Raw genomic sequence first — 9,666 nt, forward strand, 5'->3', positions numbered from 1 at the left:
TTGTGCAAAATGCAGCAGAAGCACAGCAACATAAAAAGATGCTTTCTTCTTCCAAGAGACATGTAATGGGCTGATTGGAAGTGGAAGACTTCCTCTCCAAAGGGAATTTAAAATGACAGATGAGGAGGGCATAAGCCATAAAGCGCTTTGGAAGCAAAGACCAAGGGGCTTGTGTGCAACGCAAATGACACGGGAAAGCTTTGAGCCCCTGCTCTGCAGCAGATTTCCTGTGCTATCTTGGTCACATCTCTTAGTTTTCCTGTGGCACAGCTCTCCAATGGAGACTGTATCTCACTATCTGCTGTGGGGGCTACAAGAATAAATCCTCATCAGCTGTGAGGTTTGCAGGCACCATGGTGTCATGAATCATGTAAGAGCTAATGTGAAATTGGAAATTGTACTTATAATATTTTTTGCAAATAAATGATGGAATAGGCTATAATACTGGTTATTAGAATCACATACATTGATCTATTAAAAAAAGTCCCTATTTCCCTACATCATTAAAACCATAAAGTATATTGGGATCATTTTGGTTTTACAAAAAAAACCCTAAAATAAACCAAACTAACCAAGCCAACAAAAAACTCCAAGCCAACTGGATTCATGACTCCTAGTATTTGTGCAGCAGTATCCAAGGCTGCAGCAGACACGACATTTCAGACACCAGCCACCTCTTCTGAGAGCTGACACCCGCTGATTTAGCAGCTACCACCTTCACCAACTGCAACAGCACAGCACTCAGTGCCTACTCCCCTTCATTAAGGGGATGAGAGGCAAATAACCCTTGTAGTTAAGAAAGGGCCATCAGGAATTAATCACACACTCCATGACCAAGCATGGAATTTAATGAGAACACAAATTCATGGCACTCAAAACCTCTGTGCTCTTGGAGCCTCATTCATGCAAAGAAAGTGCCACTGATGGATCCCATATTTCACCTACCCACAAGTACCCTCAGTCCTCTCCCTCTCTGCAAATCCCCACCAAGAGCTGAGCCCTCCCCTGCCCTGGTTCCCACCCTCCCTCAGTAACAGGTCTGTTCTTGCTCATCTCTCCTCTGAGCACAAAGAAGAGATGTTCTCTCCTTGTCCCACCACCCCCACAGCTGCAGGTGAAGGTGGACCCAGCCATGGCACAGAACCCCCCTGACTTAGGGCACATGTGAGAGCACAGTGGGAGAAGGGCTTGGGGAAGGAGGGAGTGTGTGTGGGGGCAGTATGGTGTCAGGCTGAGGAGGGATCCTCTTGGAACCAACCTGCTCCAAGCACTGCCCCAGGCAGCAGCACCTACCCCAGGCACTCTATGGACCAGCCAGGGTCTGGATACTTACTGGAACTAGGGAGGAAAAAAAAATCCAAATCCTTTATAGCTGGTCACTAGTAAACATTTTTCAATTGTTGTATTTGCAGCCCAAAATCTGCACAGTTCTGGCTCTGTATGAGAGGCTGACGGCAAAATAGGCTATAGACAGAAAAAGCCTGAAAGTCCCTAAATCCTCCCTACATTTCACAAGCAGCACTAACAGCAAATAAAATGTGTATCTGCAACATTTCCTCAGATTTAAGGATTTCTTCATATTTTATCTGTATGTTGGAAAAGAGATTAATTATTTTCAACCATCATATGCTTATTGCAATGGGATTAGGCAGCTATTGAAGTGTTACCACCTGCTGGGAATTTCAAAACCTCCCATATAATCTCTCCACTTTGACAGTAAAGAGAGAACACCTCGACTATGCATCATATTTTATCAAAATCTAATCACTGCTGACCAGCCAGAGTGGTCAGGGCCAAAAATATGCCACTTCTCAGAAGATATTTAGTTTAGCCAGGAAAGTGTCTATGTGATGTCTGCCACAGCAGGGGACTGGAGCTGACATCCTCAAAGCCATCTTTCATTCTTATTTACACATCTGACAATTTTACATTGCTATCAGATAATGACTTTATTAAAATTATGCATCTAAATTCACTAGGCTGAAACTGACAGCATCAGATCCTCTGTGTGCAAGAAAAAAAAACAACAATTAGCTGGTAAAGCCTATTTTCATTAATATTTAATGTCAGATCTTACAAAATCCTGGGATTTCTCAGCTTCTTTTGATATTAACAGCAATTCAAGAACAGGCTGGCCAGCAACATCTGTCCTTTGAAACCAAAGAGCTTACAATAGACAGAGTATAGGGATGATATTTACTTTGGAAAACGTAATGTAAATGTAAAAAAAAAAAAAAAAAACAAAAAAAAAAACAAAAAAACAAAAAAACCAAAAAACAACCAACAACAACCAAAAAAAAACAACTTTATTAAGCATAAGGAGATTTGAGAAGGTGTTCGAGCAATAATAAATAAAGAATGCAAAGAATTAAATACATCAGATGAGAGCTTATGGCATAAGGGAAGAAATGCAGTCATTCATTCTTTCCTTCCCCCTTCAGAGTTTCTTTTTAAAAAATATCTATACTGTCCCTGTTCCTGGAATTCCCCTTTTGGTGGAGTTTATAATGAAGATCATCGTATGAAGAACATATATGGCACAGCTGATACAATCAGAAGTTTTTTTAGAGAAGCAGGTCTGAAATACCATGAAGTATCAGTATTAAAAAGAGAATTAGGAAGCTTTCTCCTACACATTACCCTGGGTTTGCCGTGTACTCACACTGTTTCGACCGGTCTAGCGACTGACATAAAGTAGGAATCATCAAGCATAGTCAAAAACACTAAAATTGCTCCTACCTATTACGGACTCCGGTGAGGAACCCGGGCAGTCGCTGCCGTGCCGATGCTCCAGGCACTTCGAGAGCGCTGGAGCGCCGGGCTCCGGGCGGGACGGCCGCTGCCTCCGGGGCAGAGGCGACCACAGGAATACTGGGCAGGGGCAAACCCGGGACCTGCCGGCACACGGGTGCTTTAAAACACCTCCAGGCAAACCCGGGACCTGCCGGCACACGGGTGCTTTAAAACACCTCCAGGCAAACGCGGGACCTGCCGGCACATGGTGCTTTAAAACACCTCCAGGACCGCGCGTCACGGCGCGATCCAGCGGCACCGCTCGCTCCGACCGACGGCTCTCCCCGCCCGTGCCGCCGGCTCCGCGCCGACAGCCGCCTCCCGGCCGCCCCCCGGCCCGGGGCAGCCCGGTCTCCTCACCGCCCCACCCCTCGGCACCCAGCGCCCCGGGACCCCCGGGCTCGGCTCCCCCCGCGCCCGCCCCGCGCTCACCTCCACGCCGCGGCGGAGCGGCCGGCGGCTCGGGAATAGAGCGCGGTCCTTCCCGTGGAGGAGACGGCGCCGGCGCTGCCCGGGGCGGCGGGCGGGCGGGCGCTCCCTGCCCGGGGCGGCGGCGGCAGCAGGGTTAAATGGCGGCTGCGGGCGGCTGTCAGCGGGCGCGGGGCGGCGGCGGGCGCTGAGCGAGGGCAGCCCGCGCCCCTGGCGGCGAGGCGCTCCGGGCCCAACCCAGCCCGGCCCGGCCCGGCCCGGCCCTGCCCCGCCGCGGCCGCGCCGCCCTCACACGCCCGCCCGCCGGGCTGCGGGAGGGGAGACCCGCGAGGGGCGCGCCCCACCCCGCTGAGGGCCCTGCGGCAGGCCCGCCGCTCCCCTCACGGTGCGAGCGGCTCGTGTGGCAGCCGGACGAGGGGCGGCTGAGGGCACTCGGTCTGCTCAGCCTGCAGAAGGGGAGACTGAGGGGAGATCTCATCGCAGTCTACAGCTTACTCACGATGGGATGCAGAGAGGCAGGCGCTGATCTCTTCTCTGTGGTGACCAGTGATAGGACCCGTGGGAATGGCCTGAGGTTGTGTCAGGACAGGCTTAGGTAGGATGTCAGGAATAAGTTCTTCATCCAGAACGTGGCTGGGCACTGGAGCAGCTCCCCAGGGCAGTGGTCGCAGCACCAGCCTGACAGAGCTCAAGAAGCATTTGGACAGTGCTCTCAGGCACACGGTGTGACTGGGGATGGTGCTGTGCAGGGCCAGGAGTTAGACTCGATGATCCTTGTGGGTCTCTTCCAACTCAGCATGCTCCGTGGAAATCACTCCCCTCCCGCTGGGCGTTGGTGAGGGCAGCCTGCCCAGGCACGGGCTGGCACGTCGGGGCCAGGCTGGTTGATGACTTATGGAATAAGAGAGCAGCGGGCAGGCAGGAGCCGCTCTCCAGAGTCTGCGAGTCTGCTCGCAGCGGTGGAGGCAGAGCATCGAATAGCGAGGAGCAGCACCAGCTTCTCAGTGTGCCTGTCTGCAGCTGGGGGTCACATGGATGTGGGTATTTGTCATGTCCAGTGCTCATGGATAATGATCAGGCACAGTTACATAATCGAACTATCCTCCTGCAGAGACAGCCTTTCCCAGCCTTTTTTATGCAACAGACTGTCTCAAACTGTTGCTAAGTTTATTTGCATGACATGAAGTCTGTAATTTCAATACAGACCAATGGTAACCTACCTGCCCACAAAGACAGGAAAGGATTTCAAGGAGCATTTACACCATACAGTGTTACATGTAACAAATTTTCCTGCTTTCCCATATTTATTTATTTATGGTAAGTGTGGGCATGACATGAAAGTCCAAGAGGAAGGAATTGTCAGCTTTTGGTGTTCAGAATTACAAATGGACTAAAAGGTCCCTCCTAGTTAACTTGTATCCTTTATATGAGTAAGAAAATACAATTTCCATGTAACATAGGTACCTCTACCCCAAGTGAGTGTTGAGTGTCCAAACAGCTGCTTAGGATTGTTGCCCACTGCTTTGTTGGACTCTGATCAATCTGATGCTAAACTCCTTTTCTCTTTTCCCTTATGCTAGCTGGGGTCTGCAGTGGTTAATGCTTCATAGGCACACTGCCATCTCTAGTACTGGCAAAGCCTTTGGGAGAGCAGGATAAACCCTTGCTGAGGAACTCGAACTGTATTCTGGACAGCAAAAAGGGAACTACGTGTGTGTCATAAAGATTTTCTGGGCTGTTTTTAAGCATTTTATTTTGAACAATGCAAATTATATCCTCCTTGATTGTTGTAATAAAGTGTGTAAAATTGAGAGGTTCTAACTTGCCTTTCTTTTATTGTAGGTAAGATTTTGTTTCATGTTTTTGAGGATACAGACGTGTGTGTATTCACTCTAATAAGTGAAGGATGCTGCATTTTTTCACCAGACACTTGCAGCTACATGACCTATTACATGTCTTTAGCTGAGATTGGGCAATGCTTCCTTTGAATGATGAGGAGCTTCCTGTGTCCTTGTCTAGTCCTGGTCTGTGTGACTCTGGCAGCAAGATTTCAGCTTCATGCAGTGCCACTGTAGAGGTACTAAAGCGCAGAGGTGCACAGTCTTGCCAGGAGCATCTTTCCCATTGATCATGTAAGCTACTGGCTGGCACAAGTGAATGCACTGTGGCACTGGGTCTGGTTTGAATGAAACAGGAAATAAATCACACATGGTAATAAAGAAAACAATACTGTAAGTAGATTCCAGATGATGGAGAAGCTCAGAGAAGAAGAAGAGTGAGGTGAATGAAACGCCTGCTCTGAAATGTCTGCTCAAGTCCAAGATTGAAACTCCAGTCTCACTTGCTGCCTGTATTTAACATCTGAAAATTTTACATGGGTGAAATCTATTACCAGGCTTTTTTTCCACTAGAAGCACAATCTTTTGAAGATTTAATCACTAGGAAAAATATCTCTTTCTGCTGTTGTGATGCAGAGGAGAAAGTAGAGAAATCCATGCAGGAGGAAAGAGTCTGGAACACATGGCAAGATGTTTTACTTGTATCACAGTATTTTGCACTTATTATACTGCCTTGGATCCAATGGCCTTGCAGTATTTTATGAGTTACGAGTGATCTTTGATCTTTTGTTTCCCTATGCTGATGAAAAAGGCTTTGCCTTATTTTTTTTTTCTGCCAGAGTAAATTGATTTGCTGACATTATGCTCAAGCTGTAGTCAAAAACAAAGCCAATACAGCAGCTCAGGTCACTGCACTCCCCCTCAGTGCCTTCTTTCAGACCTGTATTGCCTTTGTGTCAACACTTCCAAAAGGGGACAGAGTCCAAAAAACGGTGATTAGAAATCACAAGCTGCTCCTATGATTGTATGGTAGAAATTGTAAGGACCCCAGATAACAGGAGGATGCGCACAGGATAAATAGACAGGCTACTTTATTAAACCCTTTGAAGCACAGTGGATTATGTTTGCACATAATACACCTGCTGTGATGCTGAGTACTAAGATCTGTCTTTGTTAACATGCCATCTAAATTTCGTCAGGAACATATTTTTCATTAAAATACTTCAACGGAGCTGGTCTCTGAGGCATCTGGCTAGCGGTGGATAAAATCTTGCCATTAAAGTTGGTCTCCCTGGAGAGCGAGAAACTAATAACAGAAGGGAGAGGAGAACAAGGGAGCAGATGAGTGCCCATTTAGCCTGCAACCAAAACGCTGAGATCTAAATTAAGTTGGACACTGAAGGATACAAAGAGAGAGTAACCTTTAATTGCTGATCTCTAGCACCAGCTGCCGGCGTGATAAGTGGGGAGTGCAGACGGATCCCACCTGCGCACAGATCCCAGGTAGCTGCTGGCCTGAGGCAGCCCGTGTGGCTGAAGTGTTGAAGACAGCCATGGCAGGAAGGTCAGACAGGAAAAAGCTTCATGGCCTGTAAAAACGGGATTATGTGTTCTGCAGCTGCTGGCAGCTGTGCAGAAATCACTTGCACGTGTGGTACTGGAGGCTGTGGGCAGCTGCCTCTGCTTAGCCAGGCCAGAGCAGCCACCTTGACTGCAGCCAGGAGCTGAAACTGGTCTGCTTGCTTTTACCCAAACCAGATTAAGGGTACTTACATGAAGGGCACAATCACCAGATTGGCTGTGTTGGTGGTTTTTAGTGGGCATAAGGTGTTGTGTTGATTTCTGGCTCTGTCCCCACTGCCGGCACAGTTGGGCTGGGAAGAAAATGTCTTTTTCTTATGTTGGCATAAAAACAAGATCGTGTAGTAGCACATATTGTCCAGAGACCACCAAGTGTGAAAGCAGAATGGCTGGCTACTAAATTCCCTCTCTGCTCTGTGTAGTGGGGAGAGATGTGACATTGTATGTGATTTCTATCTTTCCAAAATAGAGAAGGCTAAAAGCCTTCTCTTGCTGATATTAAATTGACCTCAAGCTTCCTTGAGGGAGCAGTAATAATAAGCAGGCAAGCCAGAGAAATCTGTTTGCCTTCATCCACAGTGGCAAACAAGATTTAATTGTGAAACCCACAAAGCAGCACTGGCTGGCATACAGGAGAGTCATCTGTTACAGAGAATCAAGGTAAAGGCCAAAACTATAATATAAATATTTGGTGGTTTAGGGGGAAAATTCAAAAAGCTGAAAAGAGTGAGAAACTGAAACATGTCCTTTTGGAAATGATACCTCTGCATTGTTCAAGAAAATTTCTCAGAAAAAAAAGAAAAATGGAGAGAAAGATTGCACTGCAGTCTTGGTTGGAGAGCTGACAAAAATATGAATAATTTTATGACCAAAGGATTAAATTAATTTAAATTTAATAAAAAATTAAATTTCATAAAATAAAATAAGATATCCTTATTTTAATAAGAATTTAAATTAATAAAAATAATTAGGAAAAAAGGGCTAAAATTGTCAGAAATCAAAAACATAAAGCTGGTAAAGAATGTAAGAGAAGATGAGGTCTGCAGCCAGCAATGCTGAGTAACAAAGTGTTTAATTTTAATATAAATTTGAAACAAAATAATGGTTGCTATTCTACTGCTATGTGAAAAATTTGTCTAATCAAGTGGAGTGCAAAAGAAACACTGATGTTCAATAAATATTTCTGTTCTGTTTTGGGGTGAAAAACAGATGATAAAGCCATGTTCCAGATTGGTAATAAAATACTTCCTGTACCAATGCAAGCCTGAGCAAATGTAAAATAAGAGCAGCTCCAGTAAAGAACTTTAAATCAGCAGCTCTGGATAAATTTTCATCCAACAGTTTTTAATATTATTTTCCCAATCAGTTAGTCTGGAGATGCTGTGGAGGTTTCAGATCACTGGATGAATTATCATGTGTGGGTTTTCATTGATTTGGATGGTTTGTAAAGAGAGAACAACCCTGATTCCAGAAACAGGGATGGAAAACTGATAATAAAAGGGAGAGCATCACCAATACCACTTGATCAACTTGACAGAAGCTGGTGGGAAATGTATTTTACATAAATTTACAAGTTTGGTGAGTAAAGGAAGTAATGCTATAATGTAATAATACTTAACATTTCCATAGAGTATTTTGATTGGTAAGACCTGGTATTTCCATGAAGAATGCTTGTGCAGAATTAGCATATTATGCTTTAAAAGAATTAGGTGTTAACTAATTTATTTCAAAATGTCCTTTTAATATGTAATTTTCATGGAGGACATATTAACCTAAAGATTTAAACACAGATTAGGCTTTAGCAATTTAAAAAATTTTCAGAGACCTAAAAGAAGATATAACACTATCACTGCTCAAGTTTTCAGGTAACACACAGATTGGGAGAATGTTCGGTGATAGTGACTTTTCTTCAGAATATACCAATCTCTGAGTAAGCTGGGCTTTAGCCAACAATTCCTATTTTAATATAGCTCCCATAAAATGACACATCTAGGAACAAAGACTGTAGAACTCTATAGGATGTGCAGCTCCCTCCTGGGGAGTCATTACTTTACAAAGATCTGGAGATGAGACTGAGTTGTTAGCTGATCTTGAGCTCCCGCTTTCACATCTGTGAATTCGTGCTGCTGCCCACAGGTTTGGAGCAGAGAACAATGTCACCTTACTTTGACAAGTCTGAGCTATGTGCATGGGGAGTGAACTGAGCACAAGCACAGGTTCCAGCATGTGTTTGATAGTGCAGGAATGCCCTCTGTGGGCATGGCTGGGGGTATAAAAACTGGGGCAACAAAAATTGCCTCTGCAATTAACACTTTTACTGTAGCTTTCCTTGGCTCAGTGGTGGTGTTCACAGTTTATGGGGACTACTAGGTAACTATGGAAAGCCTTTGGAAGAGCAGAAAAAGGAACAACAAAGTGGGAAAAAAGACCCCAAATGATCAATGTTTAAGAAACTGTTATATTCCAGGAGACTGGTCATGACAGGAACTCATGCTTCATAAAGCACTTACTGAATATTAGGTCTAGAAAACAAAGCTAAACACATTCTGATTGTGTATACCAAAGTAACTGGAATAATCTGCCAAAGGCTGCAGTGGGATTTCCCAGAAAATGCAATCTCTTGTTGTTCCCAAAGAGGAGTCCTACCTCAAACACAAATTAAATAAGGGAAGCTCTACAGTTTCTGCTGCTCAAAGAGGTGAAGCAAAATGATCATTAGTCTCTTCTGGCCTTGTAACTTGGAGTCCTGGTGGAAAAAAACAATTATACTAATCTTGGACTTTCCCAAAACACTATGGATAAAACAGTAAGAATGCAGAAAGATCAGAAACAGACACCTTGCAACAGTTGTGCCTAGTTTGATATTTCCACTGAAAAGACCAAAACATTTTTATTTTCACTCCAGAATGTGTTTTAAGCTCTTCCTTCTCCCTGCCAGAGCTCAGCCATACTCAATACACCCATTTACAGAACTGCTAACTAGTCAACATTTGATAATCACAACAAAGTCTGGGTTTGAAGTTGG

General features: G+C 45.0%; 1 protein-coding gene across 3 annotated transcripts in view; it reads right to left on the reverse strand.

The window, feature by feature from the left end:
- THSD1 (thrombospondin type 1 domain containing 1) overlaps window positions 1–4,012 on the reverse strand; it is a 28,708-nt gene extending 24,696 nt beyond the window's left edge. The window contains exons 1-2 of one of the 3 annotated variants that reach the window (XM_056501465.1): window positions 3,226–3,457; window positions 2,740–2,894 (exon numbers count right to left, since the gene is read on the reverse strand). The gene's annotated coding sequence lies outside the window, so the exon portion shown is untranslated. Of the gene's footprint in view, window positions 1–2,739; window positions 2,895–3,225; window positions 3,458–3,721 lie in introns of those variants that run through there. The other 2 variants (XM_056501474.1, XM_056501457.1) reach the window with 2 other exon arrangements.
- Window positions 4,013–9,666: the final 5,654 nt, after the last annotated feature.

The sequence above is a fragment of the Oenanthe melanoleuca genome, chromosome 1 (genome assembly GCF_029582105.1).
Source record: "Oenanthe melanoleuca isolate GR-GAL-2019-014 chromosome 1, OMel1.0, whole genome shotgun sequence".
Taxonomy (NCBI): Eukaryota; Metazoa; Chordata; class Aves; order Passeriformes; family Muscicapidae; genus Oenanthe; species Oenanthe melanoleuca.